Source organism: Peromyscus maniculatus, chromosome 5 (assembly GCF_049852395.1).
Source record: "Peromyscus maniculatus bairdii isolate BWxNUB_F1_BW_parent chromosome 5, HU_Pman_BW_mat_3.1, whole genome shotgun sequence".
NCBI lineage: Eukaryota > Metazoa > Chordata > Mammalia > Rodentia > Cricetidae > Peromyscus > Peromyscus maniculatus.
In genome coordinates this window covers 79707097-79729809 of record NC_134856.1, presented here as the reverse complement: position 1 = coordinate 79729809, position 22713 = coordinate 79707097, and positions in this window count along the sequence as shown.

Sequence of the window (22713 nt, the reverse complement as noted above, 5' to 3'; positions counted from 1 at the left end):
TAATATTTAGAACAGTAGTATTATTTTACCCATGACCACAAACTAGTCTCTAAATGCAGAGCAGAGAGACAATGGTGTGTCTCATACCTAGGAAATTATACTAGGAAATAATATAGTTATCAGCAGGCTCTGGAAATCTTAGACTAGGTATACAGACCACTAGAGACATATCCAGAATAGTAATAAGATTAATTATCAGTAATAATGATAGGCTTCTATCACCTAGCCTGTCTACAATGCAAGCCAGTGGGTCAGGTTTCATGATTTCTACTTAGCAATGTGAAATCTGGAGCTGGGGAGACGGTTCAGTGGATAAAGTACAAGCATGACAACCAGAGCTCGGGTCTTGAGAACCATGTAAAGGGACGGTGGGTCCAATGGCCTGCCTGGGATCTCTGCTCAGGAGGCAGAAACAAGAAATCCACAGTGCAAGCTAACTCACCAGACTAGCTAAAATGGCTAGCTCAGGGTTCAACAAGAGACCCTGCCTCGATATAGAAAGTGGAGAGCCAATGAAGAAGACACCCAGCATGAGCCTTGGGCCTCCACATGTGTGTACACCCGCTCATGCATGAACACACACACACACACACACACACACACACACACACACACACACACACACACACACACACACCATCAGTATCTCAAAGAACCTATACAACTTTCCCAAGAACAAAAAGCTGGCAGCTGAGACTCAGGTTCAACTTCAAGTCTGTCTCCCTCCAGAACTCCTGTTCTTCTTTGAAGACAGTTACTCTGCTTGCCAACATTTTCTTCACAGATTTCCTTTACTATTATTAATTTATTATTTTTCCTTTTATTGAAAAGAGATTCTCTTTTTGTTTGTTTTTTTGCTTTTTGTTTTCAAGACAGGGTTTCTCTGTGTAGTTTTGGTAGCTGTCCTAGATCTCACTCTGTAGATCAGGCTGGCCTTGAACTCACAGAGATCCACCTGACTCTGCCTCCCGAGTGCTGGAATTAAAGGTGTGCACCATCACCGCTGCCTGACTGAAAATAGATTCTTTTCTTGCCGGGGCGGTGGTGGCACATGCTTTTAATCCCAACACTCGGGAAGGAGAGGCAGGCAGATCTCTGTGAGTTCTAGGCCAGGCTGGTCTACAAAGCGAGTTCCAGACAAGGCGCAAAGCTACACAGAGAAACCCTGCCCTAAAAAACAAAACAAAACAAAACAAAAAAATCTTTTCTCACATAATATATCCTGATTACAGTTTCTCTTCCTTCTAATCCTCCAAGTTCCTTCCCACCTCCCCTCCCATCCACATCCACTCCCTTTCTGCCTCTCATTAGGAAAAAAAAAAAAAACAGGCTTCTAAGAGATAATATTAAAATATAACAAAATAAAATATAATAAGATATAACAAACACTATCACATGAAAGTCAGACAAGACACATCAACAGAAGGAAAAGAGCCCAAGAGAAGGCACAACAATAAGAGGACCATTTGTTAGCACACTCAGGAATCCTATAAAAACTGGAAGTCATTGTATTTATGCAGAGGACCTGGTGCAGACCCGTGCAGGCTCTGTGCATGTGGCCTCAGTCTTGTGAGTTCACAGGAGCTCTGCGCATGCTTCAACAGACTTCCAATTTGGCGTTGTTAATAGTATAGAACCTTTGGGTATAATTTCAATGAATACTCTTGATGTTCATTGTGTGACCAGAGTGTCTGGTCACCTGTGTTTAAGAGAAGACTCTGTGAGAGCAGCTAGTGCCAGACCAATGTTTCATAGCCAAGCCCCTGAAATGAAGAAACGAACTGCTGACCAGGACCATGTGAACATAGGATAAGATTTGTGTAAACACTTGGGTGTCCTTCAGTGGAGGACTCTTTGTTGAGACAACACTAATGATTTGAAATAAGATGAAAATGATGGGTTAGCAAGGAGAATAAATGCCCTTCCACACGAGAATCGGAGATCAGGGCTCAGGCTGAGTCAAAGGGCAGGCTAAAGTCTCTGTGGGAATGGATGGCATGCTCACCAATACCAACATCTTTCCATGGAAGCTGTGCCCCTGTAAGGCTGCCTTTATACTGGCCCATCCAGACCTATAGGACTTCAAAGTATCTACAGGACGGCTGTAAGTGTGATTATTAAGAATTAGCAGGATTTGTGCTCCAAACCTTAGGTCATGTCCCCATAGCTCAAGGTGCGTGACAATTCAGGTCTATAAACTCAACATTGATGGCATTTCCTTATAGCTCTGCACTTTTGAACAGTTCTTTTGTCAAGAACCTTGGCAGTAAAATGAGGAGAGTATGGTTTTATAAATCTGTTGAAGAAAACAAATTAAGGCACGTAATCTCCTCCGGCAGCACACAGAAGCCCATCTGTTCCAGATTAATCTGCCAAGTTAGCAGAGTCTCAAGCCAGCCCCTGGCAGTCCCTACACCTGCTTGTGTCCAGCAAGATGTCACCCACCTGCTCTCTTGATGTGGGCTTCTATTGCAAAATTGGATTGTATTTCAGTATTCTATCACTTTGTGTCTTCTGCATCCCAGCAGGAAAAGTAAGTAGACCCAGCACCCAAGGGGTGGCGGTCCTTTGTAATAGGTCAGATACTCATCAGTTGGAGGCATTTCAGGGTAGTCTTGGCTGAAAGCAGGGTGGCTGTTAGGCATCCAGAATGTCTGTCTTCCCAGGAACGAAGGGGCCTAAATCCAGAACCATTTTGTTGTGACACACTGTTAAATCAGCAGCAGGACAGTTTAGGGCAATAAGATAGAAGGCTTTAGAATGGTCTTGGGGAGAGTTCCAGCTTCCTCCAGCTGGAGGAAGACAAGGCACTGGGGTGTTCACTGGAGACTCGGGACCCACTCCCTTCCAAGGCACTTCAAGTGCAGGGCTTGTGGAGCAAGGATTCAAGGGCCTTCTGAATCCACTTCCACAGTTGGGAGCCTGTTCCTGCCTTACCAAGTGGATGGAGAATTCCTCCCTAGGAAATGTAGCCATGTGAAACCCTAATATTTGAGTATTGCTCTAAAATGTCCTAGAAATGCTAGTCCATCACAGTATACATTACTTAATTTACACATATTCTAGATATCACAAATCCTGTATTAGCATTACAAGAAACCCATGAAGACGGTGGAACATGACTATAGGCTCTGGGCATTGAATTATTCAAGAGGTTTGTTTAGGGTGCCTGGGGAAGGGAGAGCTAAGGGACAAGTTGGGAGCAGGTAGCTCAGACAATTATCCTCAAAGAAAGTTTCTCTATGTGGCCAAGCCTCTACAGTAGTATGTGCTTCTAGAACACTCTGTGATAAGCAGCCTTAAAATGGGCATGCTCAATGAGGTCTGAAGAGACCAACCAAACTCAGTCACTAGTATCTGGGTGAAGAAATCCAGCCCACTGATTGGACATGAGGAGATCACGTTCTCACACACCAAAAGAGAGGCTGAGGGCTGGAGGATGCAGCTCAGTTAACAGAGTGCTTGCCTAACACGCACCCATGAGGCCCTGAGTTCAATCCAAATAGGATGTGGTAGTCAGGAGAATCAGCAATATAGAGAGTGTGAAGACAGCCTGGGGGGTAGGGGGAGAGAAAGAGTTTGAGGTCAAGCTGAAGAAAACCACAGGTGGAGTTTGGGTTGTTTTGAAAGCTTGCCCCAAGCTAAGGAAGAAGTCACTCCTTGGGCTAGCCTTCCTGTAGACTCATGACTATCCCTCCAGCTGTTCGTCATTTCTATTCTCTTCAGCTTCCTAGTACACTGTAGTGAACCATAGCTTTTGAAAGCACAGAAGATCTGCTCTCTTAAGAACACATAAAAATGTATATTATAACTCAATTTGCCTCCCCTGTCTCTATCAATCAGTGCTATTTTCTAAGTCCAAGATACACTAAAATTCTTTAATAAGTACAAACATCATGAATCATTAATTGGTCATTTCCAAAAGTTTATCTTAACTCTGGACAGGGGTAAATGTTACTAGGATTTATTTTCACTCACAAGCCTGCAATATTATTTCTGAATTGTCAATGTCATAATTTTGAAAAGGTCATTTAAAAATAGATTCTAGATGGTGCAATGTTAAATATTACCAATAGAGCCCAAGGTTGTGGCTGAGAATGGCAATGGAACAGACAAGAGCCTTGATAATGTCATTCAAGACGCTCCAAATGGAAGTCAAGACCAGATGGCCTACTAATGGTCACACACCAGACCCCACTGCCTGAGGAAAGGGAAGAGTTTGTTTGTGAAACCACAGAGGGAAGAGGAAGGAGAAATGAAGGAGGCATGAATGTAAGTGAGCCAAGAGAAATTCCTAGAGCTGAATGGAGCTGGAGATCCTGTGAGGGCTGCAGGGAAAACCAAAGAGCCTCCATTCATACCGCCTCACAGTGGGCCCTTTTGTCTCACTCATATGGTTTCTGTTATTTGTATATCATGGAATTGTAGAGGGATAATGAGAAAAGAAAAGAGAAAGAAGGGGGAGGAAGAAAGGAAGGGAGGGAGAAAGAGATGTCCTTTCCTGCCAACAAAAAAGTACTTTCTTCCCACAGGTGAATGCCGTAAGGTCTCTCTCTCTCTCTCTCCCCCTCTCTGTCTCTGTCTCTGTCTCTCTTCCTCTATTTAAAAAAAATATTTATATTTAATCTGTCTCTGTATGTCTCTGTATGCATATGCACACATGAGTGCAGGTACCATCATATCCCCTGGTTATAACCATTTATAAGCAGCTGGACCTGGGTGCTGGGCACCACACTCTGGTCCTCAGGAAGAACAACGAGCGCTCTTAACCACTCAGCCATCTCTCCAGCCCCCCGGTTTTAAAATTAGTGTAGAAGATGTTAGATACCTAAGACAGTGTCGAACAGTGTTTTTGTGAGTCCCGCACCCCAACATCTCCCTCGCTGCTAACTGCTGGTGGCAGTTCCCCCCCTCCCCCCGTGTCTTTCCCTTTTCCATGTCCCATATGCCTTTTGCCCCACTCTTCATCTTTTCTCATTACCTATTACTACCCTCTCTTGGTCTCCTTTCTACTTTTCCAGGTTTTACCCACACTTATACAGTGTGTGTGTGTGTGTGTGTGTGTGTGTGTATGCTTAATACTATACTTTCCAAATCCATCCATTTTCCTTCACATTTCCTGATTTCAATTTTCTTTACAGTTGAATAAAATTCTACCTTTATAGGCTAATCTCACCAGTTTGGTGACTCATTTTATTTTTTCCTTCCTCTGCTTGAAACATATAAATTTGCCCCCTGGCTAGTGGCAATATTATAAAACATGCGGAACATCTTGGGACAAACCTTTCCCATGGACAAAGCTCTGTCCTTATGCATTTCAATGTCTGACATTAGAAATGCCACCCCTGCGGAACACTCAATATGTGCCAGCTCTGTGAGCACGGTTCACACATGTGAGCTCCTTGAATTTAACAGTATTTACACATTCAGATGGGCAGCAACCAGGGAGAAGGGCTCCCTAAGTCTACAGCTAAGAAAACATAAACTCAGCAGATTTGATTAACTTGCCCAAAGTCACGGAAGTAGTTAAGTGCCTGAATTTATACCTGAAAACACACTGAACCACAGAGCAAGGCTGTCTTCAGATTGCCCTAAATTAGATGAGATAAAAAGGAATGGAAAATCGGTTGTAGATGGGAACTAAAAGGAGAGATAAAGTATAGCTCAGAAAACAAAACACGTGACTTTATCCATGCCACCGGTGTGCCCACCCCATTTATGCCAAGAAGTCACTGTTGGCTGGAAAGCGATAGCCATCTCGGGTTCCAGCTGGGCTTTTCCTCCTGAGCACAACCAAGTCCCCTGACCTCCTTAGGTCTCTTTAAATCTTAGCTGTACAATGAGATGGTGTCTCGGGGGCCTTTTCAGTTCCCAAAGATTCCCTGGGGAGTCTCAGCAGTAGCCTGTTTCTGCACGGCCAGAAGCACGTCACGCATCACCTGAGGAGTGAGGTTAGATGAGGAAATACAAAGCGCGTCCGGGACCCCCGTCGGACCAGTGTCCAGGAGGCTGCATGGTCAAGTGAGCAGATGCATTGCGCCCACTGGGCCCGGGTCCCGAGTTCCCACCTGTGGTATCATTACACTAGGTTCAGCCTAACAAGCAACCCCAAACTGTGGCTCAAAACAACTACTTCATTCACAGTCTCGTGGATCAGGAATTTGGAAAGACTCCTAGAGCCACTTAGAGATACACTGAGGTAAATATCCACAACACAATCCTGCAGCTAAGGCAGGAAGAAAAGGATACCTGAGTAAGAGAGGGTCCTGGTAACATCACTAGACATCCAACTGGCCCAAAGTTCGTCTGGCCCAGGATTGACTCAGCCAAACGGCCAGCTGTGGAACACGGATGACACCAAATGCTGGTGGGGATGTGGAGCAAGTGACATCTCGTTCGTTACTGTCGGGAGTGGAAAGTGGCAGAATCGTTTTCAGCACAGCTGAGGAGTCCCTTACAGAGCTCAGCATAGGCTTCCCATTCAAGCCAGCAACAGTGTCTCTAGATATTTGCCCAAATGAACCATAAACTTAGACCCACACAAAACCCTGCCTTTGGATCCTGGTGGCAGCTTTGTTCAGAACTTTGCAAAATTTGGAAGCAATCAAGCTATCCTGCAATAGCTGAGTGGATCCATAGACTATTATTCAGGTATTTTAAAAAATGGCTGCCAGGTGTGGTGGAGAGTACCTGAGATCCTAGCACTTAGGAGGCTGAAGAGAATCATCACAGTGAGTTCAAGGCAGGCCTTGTTATACAATGAAGAAACAAAAAGGACTGGGATGTAGCCCAACGCTAGAGTGCTTGCCTATTGGGTGCAAGGTCCTAGGAAGAAGAGCAGGGGGGAAGGTGGGAGGGAGAGGAAGAGGAAGAGGAGACGGGGAGAAAGAAAGTAGACAAGCAAAGTAAAAGAAGGAGGCTAAGGAAAAGATTCATACTGCTAAGAAAAAAAATCCACTACACGACATTCTGGAAAACACTGAGCTACAGAAAGAAAACAGAGGCCAGGGAAGACTGTGAGGAACTGAGCAGACTTAGGGCAGTGTGAGTGTTGTACACAGTGCTGTCAGAGGAGATAGATGACATTTCCACATTGGCCCAAACCCTCAGGATCACACAACATGGAGCCTTAACCCTGACATGATTATTGACTTCAGTCAGTAATCACATGATCAGTTTAATCATAATAAATGTACCATGCCAACACAAAACACTAATAATAGAGGAAACTGAAAGGAGAGAACTGATATGATGGAAAAATGAAAACTTGCTATAGTTTCAACCAATCTTCTATAAACCTAACACTACTATAAATTATAACATCTATTTAAAAATGATTAATGGGACCCTGGTGATAGTATTTCTCACATGCCAGAGTTAGTCTGTCTCCAGGATGATTTGTTAACAAGTCAGGACAATTTCATAAAGTTTAACCTTTTAGCTTAAGCAATCTTACGTTCATTATTTTAAAAAAGAGAGGAAAAACTTTTAACAGGTATTAAGGGAAAATCCAGTGTGGTAGCATGTCTTCATGCTGTGAAGAGACACAGTGACCACAGCAACTCTTATAAAAGAAAACATTTAATTGGGGGCTGGCTTACAGTTCAGAGGTTTAATCCATTATCACTGTGGAAGGAAGCATGGTGGGACACAGGCAGGCATGGTGCTGGAGAAGTAGCCGAGAGTTCTACATCTGGATCCAGGGGCAACAGAAAGAAAATGACACTGGTCCTGGCTTGATCATCTAAAACCTTAAAGCTTGCCCCTAGTGACATACCAACTCCAACAAGGCCACACCTAATAGTACCACTCCCTCTGAGCCTCTGAGGGCTATTTTCATTCAAACCACCATAGTGCCTGAGAAACGACAGATGCAACTCTTAAGAGCATCCGATTAAGTCCTGAGAAGAATCAAGCAAGAGATATTAGGGATTCCCAACAAGCAAACTGCACAAGCAAGGAGATCTCCATGGCAGCGGCAGTCTGAAATGTAGTGGGCAATGTGGTGGTTAAAATGAGGTATTCAGTGAGGGCTTGAGATGGTAACAGTGAGATAGGAAAAGAGGTAAGAGAAGACCAGGGCAGCAGCTGAGGCCCTGAGCACGTTGCTGGAACAACCTGGCTCAGCGAACAAGGCAAATGCAAGATACCAAGAAATGGATACATCCTGGTGTCATGAGCTAACAATAACTGAAAGCTATCATCTCAAAGCAGAGAGAGAGAGAGAGAGAGAGAGAGAGAGAGAGAGAGAGAGAGAGAGATTGTCTTCCATACCAGGAAGTAAGAAGTGGGGCAGACAGAAGCTCATGCTTTAGGCTAGATAGCATCTATCAGAATAGCCCTCAAGGAAGTCTGAGGAAAAGAAACACCAAGTAGAGATAGCACAGGTCTCAGTATCTCCAGGAGGGACCAAGGGGAACTTTTTCCATTTCAAATACAAATTCCAGGTCTGGGATCCCAGAAAAAAAAAAATTTAAATACAATCCCCATGAACCTATCAACCCCTGGTCCCGGAACTGACTTTTATCAATTTTTGATACCGAGAATTACACCTAGTGCTTCCTGTATGTTAGACTAGCACTCCACCACTGAGATACAGCCCAGAATTTTTTTGTTTGAGGAGATAGGATCTCACTAAGTTGACCAAGAAGTCTTCAATTTGCCTCAGCCTCCTGTGTAGCTGGGATTACTGGCCTTCACTCCATATTTTGTTTAGTTTGGAGGTTGCATTTAACAAGACACTATTTACCTTTTTTTTTTCTTCCCCACATAATTCCTCACCTTTCTAAATAAATATTTAGAAAGGAATTAAGTGCTGCAGAAACATCCAGAAGGCATATTGTAACTGTTGCTATAGTGATGCACAGGCAGTGAACAGAACCTGGGAATCAGCACAAGACACTGATTGTTCAGACGTCAGACAGCTTAACAGTGTGTGTTAGTGATCCTGTTTGTTGTCAAAACTCTCTAAGCAACATAACATGTCTTTCCTTCTCATTAGTGACTTTAATTTAATAAGCTGGTGGTAACATTTAGAGAGTTAGTTTGAAGCCTCCCTACACACACACACACACACACACACACACACACACACGCACGCACGCACGCACGCACGCACTCCATTTAACATGCCAATCACATGTCATGTAATAGGGATTCCAATGCAATAGATATTTCTTTTATCTTGATTTTTTTTCTGGGAATTTTATAAATTTTTATCTGTCTATCTGTCTAGCTATTATGTTCACCCAGAGAATCTGGGTTTCATGAGACTAGTCATCATTGTCTAGTTCACTGATTGATGGACCCAAAAAACAGTAGAATATGGAGGCTGCTCACTAAATATTTGTTAAATGTTGGATAAATTGTTTCTCTTCCTTCTTCCTTTTTCTGTTCTGCCCAGGCCTTCAAGTCTATTGGACAATGCTACCCACGTTCAGAGTGGGTCTTTCCCTGTAAGTTTCCATGCCAAACATTTCTGGAAATGCCCTCACAGACACACCCAGAGGTGTGCTTTACCCATTCTCTCAATCCACTCAAGTTCATCTTTAAGGTTAACCCCACAAACTCCAGCCTCCATCCCCAACTTAGTCTACTCCCTTGAAGTTCTGGTCCACAGCTCCCTCTGCTTGTAATTTATCCCTACTCCAATTTATCCTCATGGGCATCTCAAAACCAATACCTCCAAAATTAAGTATATCTTCTCTCCCCTAAGTTTAATGTCACTCTCCACATAGGTGCCCAAGCAATGAGTTAGCTGTCATCTGTGACTGGGAACAGAGCCAGGTACAGTGGCATACACCTTTAATCCCAGCAGTAGAGGTCTGGGATTAAAGAGTTAACCATAGAGGTCTGGAGGTCTGTACAGACAGACAGGAAGTGATAGAGCTGGGTGGAAAGAGAAAAGTGATGTAGCTGGGTGGAGAGAGGAAGTAAGAGGGCAGGGACAGAAAGGCATATAGATGTGGGTACACAGGAAGTGGGTTTCTCTGGAGGCTGAGGAGTTGGTGAGGTGAGGTTGGCTGTGGCTTGTCCTATTCCTCTGATCTCTCAGTATGAGCCCCAATATCTGGCTCCAGGTTTTTTATTAATAAGACCGTTTAACAATTCACCTTACATGTGACTTTCCCTCATTTACATCCCACAATTAGCCAGTTACCATGTGAAATCATATCATGCTTGACTCTTTCTTCCCCGCATCTCTGCAGTTACCTGCTGACTTATCTGTGCACCTGTAGTGTGGTGGGTCCTATGCAGTTTATTTCCCATGACAAAGCATTATCTATAACATGATTTGCCTTAAATTTTTACCAGTGATTTTTCCACAATCTTAGACATAAAATCCAAACTCCTCAGTAGGGCATGGAAAGCTCTTATGGTGTCTCTGCCTGTCCCTCCACTCCAAGGTCTCATTTTACAAGCATATTTATCCACAGTTCTTCCTCTTGAGCCCCTACCCACTCCAATACCATGACAATTAATTCCCACTTATCCATCTAGACTCCATTTACATGTCACATCCTCTGGTGACATATCTCAGAGTATAGTCCTGCCATAAACTCACTGTCCCATTTTATTTTGCATAACTTCCCAACTAGATTACTGGATTCATGAGAAAGTGGTGATTCTCAGAAAAAAATCGTGGTGACTGACTCTAAGGTGCTCATAAGTATACATTGAATGAGTAGAAGTCCTTAAGCTGGGAATCAGTACATGGAGGTCAAGGATAGATCTATTGGAGAGTGATGGATATCTGTCATTCTTTTGAGCCACTATTATTTTCTCCTTCCTCTTATGTATAAAGGATTTCTCTTTAAAGTTTCAGGAGGCAACAGAGCCTACTCGGATCAAGGATGCTGAAGAAAGAGCTCAACATCCCATTCTTTCCCATCTCTACATCCTTGGAGATCATAGCTAAGATGCTTGGCCCATCCCCAAGACTGAATGAGAAGCTTGCAGTTTAAGGTAGATAGAACTGGGGACGGCCCACTAAGCATGTTTGTATTCTCATGCTAGCAACCACAGAGATACGTGTCTGAAAGGCAGCAGAGTCCAAGGATTCAGCTGCAGTGTATACATTTGCAGTGTCAATGCAGCTATCTTGCCAGGCTGCTTCTGCAGCATGGTTTGGGGTGGTGTTCCCAGATATTAACCCATTTCCTCAGCATCCTGATCATTCTGTCCCTGTTTCTTGTGACTACAACACCTCACTGATACTCAGAATGCCAAAGAACAGCTTTTAACCAAGATATAGCACAAAGCAAACTAGGTAAATTTCCAGGGCCCTCAAAACCTGAATAGTCCCAAATGGGATCATGTGGCCTGCTTGCTCAAGTGCCATCTGGCCTGGATCTTACCCCTGTCCTTTTTCAAAGCAGGATATAAGAATAGATCTGACTATGCCTTGGGGATCAAGTGTGACTTGCTTAAAATAAGAAAAAGATCCCAAGTGTGTGCCATAGTCAAGACCCATGTGTTATCTGGTACACTCTGAGTTTAGCACCAGATGAGACCAACAGAGGGAGCTTGGGTCCAGCCAGCCTTCTGGAAAGGAGGAATCACTGAGGTGAAATGGCTGGGTTTGTAAGCCATGGAACAATGCCACTAGGAAGAAACAAAAACCCAGACCTTGTTGTCTGCCAGTCTCTTGAAAGCTAGCTTATCAGAAGAGGCTGAACTTGAGTGACACTGAGGGATAGTGGCTGATGTGAAGGTCATTCCCTGCCCACGTGACCACTGTTTCCTCGGACAGCCCTAGCATTCCGCTGTCATCCCCATGCTCTTCTCAAACTCCCTGGATCTGAGCTCCTGGTGCCTCATCCCCTCAACCTGGTTCGACTCTACTCTGCAGATGAAAGCGAGACTGTGAAATCATCTACTTAGTAAAGCCACATACTTCAGCTCACAGTTCTTTCCCTGGTCAAGTGAGTGACAGAATGGCTTTATGAAAACTAAGACACAACCAAAGTCCACTTCCTACTCCGTAATATGCTCCAGGGATGGTCAAGTCTGTGGAATAGGAGATACGGGTCTCTCGCTGGCCTAGAATGCTCCCGGCAGGCATGGCTGGCAGCCCACCAAGCCCCAGGATCTGCCTGTTTCTGCCTTTCCAGTTCTAGGATCACCAGCACATGCCACCATGCCCAGCTTTCTAATGTGGGTTCTGAGGAATCGAACTCAAATCCTCATGCTCCCAAAGCAAGCGCTCCCAGACTGAGCTAACTCTCCAGACCTAGTCACCCTTTTTGAGACAGGCCATGATTCCGAAGCTGCCTTTGTGACACTGTAAATGTGTTGGGAACGGGATCAAATAGTCATGGACAAGACTCACACCTTACCACCTTGAACAGTCAAGGCAGGGGACATAATGCACAGACTGACCACTCCAAAATACAGCTGTGAACTGCCCTGATAAAGAGAAGGTGGAGAGAAAAGCTACGGAGGGGCAACACCAGAAGGAAAAGCCACTGGTAGTGTCCCTAAGGCCCTTCTTGTCAAAGTGGAACTGCTCTCCTTCACAGAAGCCTGCTGAATACTTCCTTTCCAGACAAGTACTCATTGTAGACAAAGCCATTCTCAAGACTTGGGAAATCTGTGGAAACTTCATCGAAATGGAAAGACATGAAAATAGAATTCCCTCGACTCCTTTAGAGGAGCACAAACACAAGAACATCTGGATCTGTGCAAAATGCAAGCCTACAAAAGAGCAACACGCCGCTCTCACTCCTGTGGCCCCACGGAGATGGTGCAATTGCAGGAGCTGGAATCCAGCCCTAGGACCCAGACCATCAAGGTCTCTACAACACTTTGCTGGAGAGAACCCCACTCAACATCCCCTACCCCTGCCAAATCACAATCCTAGTACTTGGGACCCAGAAGTTCTGTGGCCAAAGCACCAGAGTTGTGCATTCTTCCTCAGCACTGTGCTCTTGGTAGACCACACACAGCGGCATGTACACTTGTCAGGAAGGGCACCCAAAGAATGGCTCCCTGGAGAGGCATGTGATCGCTGGAGGTAGGACCTGCAGGTGGAAGAGTACCTGAGTGGGCTCTAGAGGCCCCACAGGATGTGGTGTGCAATCAGGGATGGCACGGGAAGGAGGCTGACACTCAGCTTTGTCATCATTCCTACCCGAGTTCTGCAGATATTCATTGTAGGCTTGCCTCCGGCATGATCCGGATCTCAGCACATCTGTGAAGGGCCTGGCCCCATGTGCTGCTGGCATCCGCTAGATAATGAGAGGGAGGAAGAGGATACTGGCACCAGCTGTTCTGAAGGGCCTTGCATATCTGCTCCCTCCCTTCTGTACTAATGTTCTTGGAGAGAGATGGAATGCAAACACAAGAGACCTCACCCCAGCCTTCCCCAAAATAGGATGCTCCAAAACAAACCCTGAGATGTGATTTTCTAAAGCAATTCCTTCAGCTCTGAAAACTAGGGGACGTTCTTAGGAAACCCTTCAGTGATTGCATAATTTCTTCCACACAGGGCTACATTGAGGAGTTGACTGAGCACATCATAGCTGGTCCTCTCCACCCCTTTGGGAGCTGAGCAGCCAAGGCTGGGAAGTGTAATCAATGAGAAATGCTCAACATTGGACAGAGCTCCAGAGAGCAGGGTAAGAAAGTGAACTTGTATATGAGGTTCTTTGGGAAAGTGAAAGAAATCCTAATGTCTCCCCCGTCCTCTAGACCATAACCAGCTGCCTACAGACTTGGTCCTGGGTATCTTATGTCCTGGCCTAGGGCTCTTAGAGCTGGAAGGACAAGAGGACAAAGATGAGAAGTTCTTGAGAGAAGGCTGTAAGTTACCCAGACTGAACTCTAAGCCTGCCCTGAACCCCACATCTGCTTCCAAAGACGGTCAAAGTCAAAGGTGGTTACCAGAGCTGGGGAGTTCCCCAGTTGCTGGGATGCAAGGGGTTTGCAGAAAGCATGAAGGCCATCAGACAGAAGGTTGGCCACAGAGTCTCTCACTCTGGATTCCTAATGTTTTTGAAACTCGTTCCTTCTGTAAGCCTTGCTAGGTGAGGGCAGATTGATATGACTCCCATCCTGCAGCTTTCCCGCCATCCCATTACACGGGCATGGGACTTTTGCAGAGAAACTGACCATAGCTCAGCTCTGAACAGCTGGACATCCATCTTTCCTGTTTTTGTGGCAACCTAAGAAAAAAACCCAACTAAGGGTTACGACCTTCTTCCTGTCTCATCCACCTGGCTTCAGAGCCTTATCCGCTGTGCTTACTCAGCTGTTCAAAGGTGGCCCTCAAATTCACTCAGCTGGGAGAAGAAAGAAAGGGGTCCCTGGGAGGATCCAGATTTGTATCCTTTATGTTCAAAAGTTGCTATGGTGCTCTCATCTACCAGAAAGTATAAACCAGAGCCCAGAATGCTGATACATACCTTTAATTCCACCACATAGACTGAGGCAGGAGGATTGTGAGTTTCATGCCAGCATGGGGATAAAGCAAGACCCTGTCTAAATAAAAATAAAGCAAAATAACTAAAAACAAATGCAGACTAAAGAGTTAATGCTTCTAAAGACTTTGAACCAATAGAACCATACCATTTTTTAGTAACTATCACCTACAAATAAGAAGGGTTTTGGTATAAGATACAAACAACCAGTACCAATAGAAGTAAATTTATGCTGTGATCTGTTACCATGTGTGATCTGACCAATGTGTTTAGCAATATCTGGCATGTATGTTTATGTGCACAGGGGTATGTAGTGTATGCATATGTGTATATGTGTACACAGATGTGCTCACACATGTGGGCATGTAAATGAAGGTCAGAGGTTGATGTTGGGCATCTTCCTCAATTGCTCTCTGTCTTACCTTCTCAGACAAGGTCTTTCCCTGAATAAGGTCTTACCTGCTAGAATGGCTGGCCATCAAGCTCCAGGAATCCACCTGTCTCCAGCCCCTTCCCCCAGAGCTGGGGCCACAGACACACATTGCCATGCCCAGCTTTTATGTGGATTCTGGGGATCTGAACTCAGGTCCTCACAGTTTTTGCAACAAGCACTTCATCCACTGAACTGTCCTTCCAGTCTCACTGTGGCATTACGTTCATTATTTTGATTAGCACACAAACAAGCGGATTTAATTGCGACAGTTCCATACACATGTTATACGTATTTGCTCTTACTTGCCCCTCCCTCATGCACTCCATACACACACACCCCTTGCTGGTCCTTTTTCTCCACATAGCCCCCCTTTCTGTTTTCAGGACATATATATTCCATTACTCTTTTTTTCTCCTCACTCTTTCTCTTTAGATCTCTTTATTCCTTCTCAGAGCCCCCTTTCTACTTCAATGTTCTACACACACACACACACACACACACACACACACACACACACACACACATTATGTATGTATTTCACATATGAGAGAAAATGTAGCCATGCAAACAGAATATTATATACTAAAAATGTTATGGGTGGGAAACTTTTATAATTTTAAGAGCGTAAGTACCCCAGAAGCATAAATTTACAGCTAATAATGCTGTAAATTATCTAATTTGATAGCTAGATGTAACATCATAAAGATGCTAAAAAAAAGTAGTGACAGATGCCAATCTGTTTACATAGAGACACATCAACATGTGCATACACAAATACATGAGCACACACACACACACACTCATATGCACAAGCTGAGCTCTCCATGCACACACATGTTGAAGGGAGCCAGCCTCAAAAGGCAGTTGAACCTGTCACAAAACAGAAAGAACCTTGGATGCCATCTTGGGGCCACTGTGAGAAGCCGCTGTAAAACCCACTCTAACACTGGGTTCTTTACCAACCAAGTAATTGTATAATTTAATTTTTATAATTAAATAATAATCATACTTCATCTGAGTTGGAGCATCTGAGACACAAGTGAGTTTTGCCTGACATCACAACTGTTGTGTGTCTGTAACCAGATGGGTAATTTGTTTTTCTTACAGCAACCCATCATAGCCTAAAAAATTCACCAGCTTCCTCTCCTTTAAAATTACTCAAAGATAATACACAGGCCCAGGGAGCATGAAAAATGTTTCTTAACACAAAGGCTTGGATTTGGTCCCTGGCTACAGATTTCAGATAGATTCTGCTCTCAGAGGCCAGGCATGGATTCAGAGCCAGTTTGGTGACAGTTTAATATATCCGACAATATTCTCACTGCCAAGGGAAGGAGACTGCATACTTCGAAGGAAATCAGCCATCTGAACCAAGTCAGCAAATGTATAGGCTTTGTGCCTTGACCTTCTCTAAGTTGTATTTAACACCAACTTACTTCTAAGCTAAGCTTAACACGATTCCGTGGTACTAGAGACACCCTTGAGAAGAAATTCACTCACCACGGTGGCGACAGCTCAGGGTTGGGGCTCAGAGGGAAGAGCTATCAGTGACAGAATTGGGAGTGACCGGCAGGTCCTCCAAGCAGACGCTCTATGACAATAGTGCTCCAGCCCCAGCCTCAGCTTCAGCCTTCCACATCAACTCCCTCAAGATCGCTGCCTCTAGGAGTTACCCTATGCGCTCATTGTTCACCTGCTCCTCCCCAGTGCACACTTATTCACACGGTTGCAATTGCCCAGCACCTTGTCTACAACAGGAGGCACATATTTTTTAAGATGGGAAGAAAAACATTAAGGATACTGAATGATTTTAAAAGATTCAGAATTGTAGAACCAAATGGGACATTACTATCTTGGAAACTTCCTGTCTATTGCCCCCTCCACCAAGAATTTTCAAAGGAGTAATATTAGGCTCTGAATGTTGAAGAAATGGTCATAAGAACCATTTAGTAATTTGAGACTGGAGCCCAGGTTTTCTGGATCCAAAATCCAAGAGCCTTTTCCCTTTATCAAGTGCTTTGTAGTAGCAGTCTTGGGTGTCAACTTAGCCAGGCTATACTACCATTTGATCAAACAGTAATCTAGGATTGTTAGGAAGGTAATTTGTAGGAGAGGGTAACATCTACCATCAGTTGACTGGAAGAAAGATTGCAATCAATAAAGTCAGTGGATGTCATGCAATCAATTAAAGGTCTTCAGAGTAATCAGTGCAGGTCTGAAAAAAGAAGAAAGTACTCTGTGTCCAGGCAGCAGGGGCTGGGTAGTTTCTAGGGAACAGAACACCACTGTAGATTTTGACCTTGTCAATCCAAATGAATATATGAGTCAAGCTTCTAAAACACCTCTGCCTTCTCTTGTGACACACACACACACACACACACACACACACACACACACACACACACACACACACACACCTACCCTGCATATATTCTACTGGTTCTGTTTCTTGGGAGACTCCTGAGTTACAAATGATAAACTAGACTAGGTAGTGGTGGCACACACCTTTAGTCCCAGCACTCAGGAGGCAGAGGCAGGTGGATCTCTGTGAGTTCAAGGCCAGACTGGTCTACAGAGTGAGTTCCAGGACAGGCTCCAAAAGATACACAGAGAAACCCTGTCTGGAAAAAAAACAAAACAAAGCAAAACAAATGATAAACTATTAAGGAAGCCAATGAGACTATGTGATCATTCAAGAGAACTTGCAGTGTATTCTTGTAAGTATTTGTTGGATAAAATAATGATTGGGTGGAAATCGTTTTCTGATTTGAGTCCTACCCAAGTAATGCCATTTTTTACTGGGAAACTCAGCAATTAGTTGCATAGAGATGGCTCCTAGGAGCATATCCCTGATATCCATGAAAATCCCCATGAATGGTGTCAGTGCTAATAAAATGCTAGTGAGAAATACCCAGAGACTTGTCAGTCATGTGTTCCTGAGAATAAGCTGGGAGTTTAAAGCTCCCTTAGTGGGTCATTCCGCAGTGAGTCTTTAAAACTTGCCAAAGGGGATTTGCCTGGGACCTATGGAGGTACATGTACAAACAGGTCAATCCAGACATGCAACAGTGACGAACAAAAGGACTTGCTAGGATTTGACTGTTGCCACCAAAATCCATATTGAAATTGAAATATTAAGAGATGGGGTCAGGACCCAGGGAAATGGCTCAATAGACAAAGTGCTGGCTTTATAAGCATAAGGACTAGAGTTTGCATCTCCAACACTGAAGAGTAAGTATGGGGATCCTTGGAGCAAAGTGGCTAGCTTTAGACTAGCTGAATCAGTGATCTGGATTCATGTGAGAAACCCTGCATCAACATGTAAGGTGGAAAGTGATTGACAAGGATACCTGATGTCACACACATGTGAACATACATACACACATGCATCCATACTACACATGCACAACAAAAAGAGAAATAGAATCAGGTAAGACCTTTGAGAAGTGATTAAGTCATCTGTGGGTGAGTGTATTCATGGGTTATTTTCAGAGTGGGGCTGTTATAAAAGCCAATTGGGCACATGTGTGTGCTCTGCTCACCATGTGATACACAACAGCACCTCAGAAGCAAAAGTCCCCACCAGCAAACATGGTGTCACCTATGCATTCCTCTGACCATTGACTTTCCAGTCTCCAGAACTGTAAGAAACAAATGTACTTGAAAATAAACTACTCAGAGTACACGGTCAGTCATGTGTGGTGACTGAATGTGGATTAAGGCAGAAAGTCTTTTTAGAGTGAAGAATTAGTTTAGCAACTGGCTTCTGAATATTTCAAGAAAACATGGATTTTGATACTAACCAAAATAAGAAGTAGGAAAAAGAAAGAGACAAGAATAATAAATATGAAGTTGTGATAACACACTGGCATATAATCAAACTCAAGTTCATGGAAAATTCACTGGGTAGGAAGAAAAAACAAGTGCCTATAACCATATAAACGCCTTTCACCCCAAGCTGTAGAGACAAGTACTCAATGCCACTTGATTACAGTGTTACTGTGGCTGTTGTTTGCCTGGCTCTGGCTTAACAACAGCAGCTAAAGGCAAAACCAGTGCTTTAGTCTTCATAGCCTGCTAGTGCCAACCAGAAAGCGCTGCCCCCCTCAGTCTGTGGACCTGGGAACAAACACAAGCTTTTAAAACTTCCAAGTTAGACTTGACACCAATTACTGAAAACACAGAAGAAATAGCATGTTGATTGTTTTATTTGAAATTATTTGTTTTTTGCTCAATCAAACTACTTTTATCTTATTACAGACATCCTTTGGTATCCACAGAGAATGAATTCTAAGATGACCTATAGACACCATAATCCAAACATGCTTAAGTGCTTTATATAATGCACATGATATTTGCACAAAAATCTACCCAATTGGCCCATAGAGATGATTTCAAATCATCTTTGGTTCCTTATTACTGAACACGCTGTAACTGTTATGTAAGACCATTGTGGTGGCATATACCTGTGATCTCAGCACTTTGGAGGTTGAGACAAGAGGATAACAAGTTAAAGCCAGCCTGGATTACATAGCCAGACTGTCTCAAAAAAGAGAGAGAGATGAAATTGGGGGAGGGGAGATAAAAATAGCAGAAGAGGAGAATGAAAACAGAGAAAGAAAGAAGGGAAAGAGAAAAAATAAGCAAAGGGATAAAGAAAAAGAAAGAAAGCAACAGAAAAATAATGGAAAGAAAAGGAAAGGGAAAAAACGTGTGTGTGTGTGTGTGTGTGTGTGTGTGTGTGTGTGTGTGTGTGTGTGTGAAGTCTGGTTGATACATACATACACACACACACACACACACACACACACATAAAAATAATATTTTACTCTTTAGGGGATACTGACAAGAACAAACCTTTATACATGTTCAGGGTAGATGCAAATATCCTGGCCCTCACTACACACTTAATGATCCTTGTGAGCTGAATAATAGTTTAGAACTTGTGAGTTCTGAATGTCTCCTTCCAATACCCCCTATCTTAGCCATGACACAGAAGTCCTTGACTAGGCCTTCAACTTTAGAAGGTAGCCCATGTAAGTACAAGATTATGTATTTCATACTTCAATAATATTGGCTATAAAATATTTTATGGACATTAAGTTCTCTGCAAATCAAGAAAAAATCAAAATGTCAAAAGTTCAGAATTATGAGAGGAAATGGTAAAAGCACTCCTGCCATTGTCCTCATGTCCTTCAAACAGCTGAGTGTCTGACTAGTGTGATCAGCACTGGTGTGTGCTTCTTGACTTGCTGTTGAAATCATGAGGAGAACACAGCCCTTGTTGTCCTCTGTTTCTGCTGCAAATATGTCACTCGGTAGTATTAATGTTGTGTATTTCTCCTAGAATGCTTAAAATCCTGTGCAGATAGTTGCTCTTTTGGACACAGTATTAGGATCATAAAGGCTACTATACTCATAGAAAAATGAAAGCATAGAGAGTTTAGTTTGTTTCAGGCAACAAATTCCAATGAAGCAGACAGGAAGTTAACTAGGAAGTTGAAAGGCACAATTTCCTCTGGCTGAGTTCACTTGAAAATGAAATTTTCTTCATCTTTTGTCTTAAGTCTGGTTGATACACAATTTATTCTTCCAAAGAAAAATGATCTTAAGTTCTACCCCTTCTATACTGTCTTAAATTATTTTCATGAATTCCTAGAAAAATGGGTAGCTCACAAAGATACTGGCAATACTAAACAAAGGTTAAATGATAAGATTATATGACGTTCTATCATAAGCCTGTCCTTTGATTTTGGGTTTATTGGCTGATTGGTCTTTTCATATATTCAAAAAGATTATTAAAGGGCTAGAGAGATGGCTCAGTAGTTAAGAGCATTAACTACTCTTTCAAAGTTAATTGATTCACAACACCAACATGGCAGCTAACAACTGTCTGTAACTCTAGTTCCAGGGGAATCAAACTCCCTCTTCTGCCTCTGAGGGAAATGTATATGCATGGTGCACAGACATAGATGCAGGCAAATGATTCATACTCACACATATAAAATAAAGATAAATTTGAAAAATACTTTTTTTTTTTCGAGACAGGGTTTCTCTGTGCAGTTTTGCGCCTTTCCTGGAACTCACTTGGTAGACCAGGCTAGCCTTGAACTCACAGAGATCCGCCTGCCTCTGCCTCCCGAGTGCTGGGATTAAAGGCGTGCGCCACCACCGCCCGGCTGAAAAATACATATTATTAAGGGTGTTGGAGGTGTCACTCAGTGATAGAGTATTTGTCTAGCATATTTAAGACATGAGTTTGATCCCCAGAACTGTAAGACTGGAGTTCACATCCCCAGAACCCATGAAAATGTTGGGTGAGCATGACAGCTCAGTTATAACACTCATGAAATGGAGTCAGGAAACCCACCGAATAAATTGTCTAGTTGGACCAGCCTGTACAGGTGAGCTCTGGGTTTAACTAAGAGACCCTGTCTCAAGGAATAAAGTGAGAAACAATCAGGAAGGATTACTGATGTCAACCAAATGCTTATGCACACATGTGTGATGACACATATGAGTGTACATATACATGCATATCACATATGTGTACACATGAAACATAAGTAAAGAATATTCATAAAGATATGTAATGTGGGCTGGAGAGATGGCTCAGAGGTTAAGAGCACTGGCTGTTCTTCCAGAGGTCCTGAGTTCAATTCCCAGCAACCACATGGTGGCTCACAACCATCTATAATGAGATCTGGTGCCTTCATCTGGCCTGCAGGTGTATATGCAGACAGAACACTGTATACATAATAAAAATAAATAAATCTTTAAAAAAAAAGATATGCATTGTTTTATACCAAAATAGAACCTCCTTGTTTGTTATTTGCAAACAAGTTTGTGCTAGTTGAAATGAGAACTGTCCCCATAGGTTCATGTATTTGAATGCTTGCTCCACAGTTGGTGGAACTGCTTGGGAAGGATTAGGAGGTGAGGCCTTGTTGGAGGAGGTGTGTCACTGGGGTTCGGCTTTGAGGTTTCAAAAGCCCACATCATTTCTAGTTAGCGCTCTCTCTCTCTCTCTCTCTCTCTCTCTGCCTTGTAGTTGTGGATCAGATGTAAGCTCTCAGCTACTGCTCCATCACCATTCCTGCTTGATGCCTTGCTCCCCACAATGGTCATGGACTCACCCTCTGAAACTGTAAGCAAGCTCTCAATTAAATGCTTTCCTTCATAAATTGCCTTGGTTATAGTGTCTCTTCACAGCAACAGAAAAGTAACTAAGAGTGCGTTACTCTCAATTAACAAAAAACTAAAGGAGATCCAGATTCTTAACATTTTTAGAGGATTTTATGTGTTTCCCCATGTATCCATATATTTGTGTATGTATGCAAGCATATGTGTTCATCCTTAGGAACACAGCCTACCTCTTTTGAGTCAGGATCTCTCACTGAACCTGGAGCTTACCAAGTAGTCTAGACTGGCTGGCCAGCAAGCCACGGGCAGCACTGTACTTTTTTTTTTAATAGGCAACACTCTTGACCATCTCACCAAAGAGCTACCAAGAAGATTCTAATTGGCAAGACCCATCTTCCCAAGATTATCTGCATGTGTTTAGTTGGAATTTCTGTCTTCTAGATTCTATAACCCGGAGTCATGCAGAGTCTCTACCTCCTAAACCTGATTTCAATTGCATGATTTCAAATGCATGACCACACTCTGCATTTTCAAGTGGGTCCTATGGATTGAACTCAAGTCTTCAAGCATGGAAGGTGATCACTTTACCAACTGACCTATGTCCTCAGCCCAAGATTTGACATTCTAAGTTACATAGTCTGATTTTTCCCAGGCAGGCAGCATCTTGAGGAGGAATTTCTCCTTACAACAGACCATCAAATCACACCTGTGGCTTAC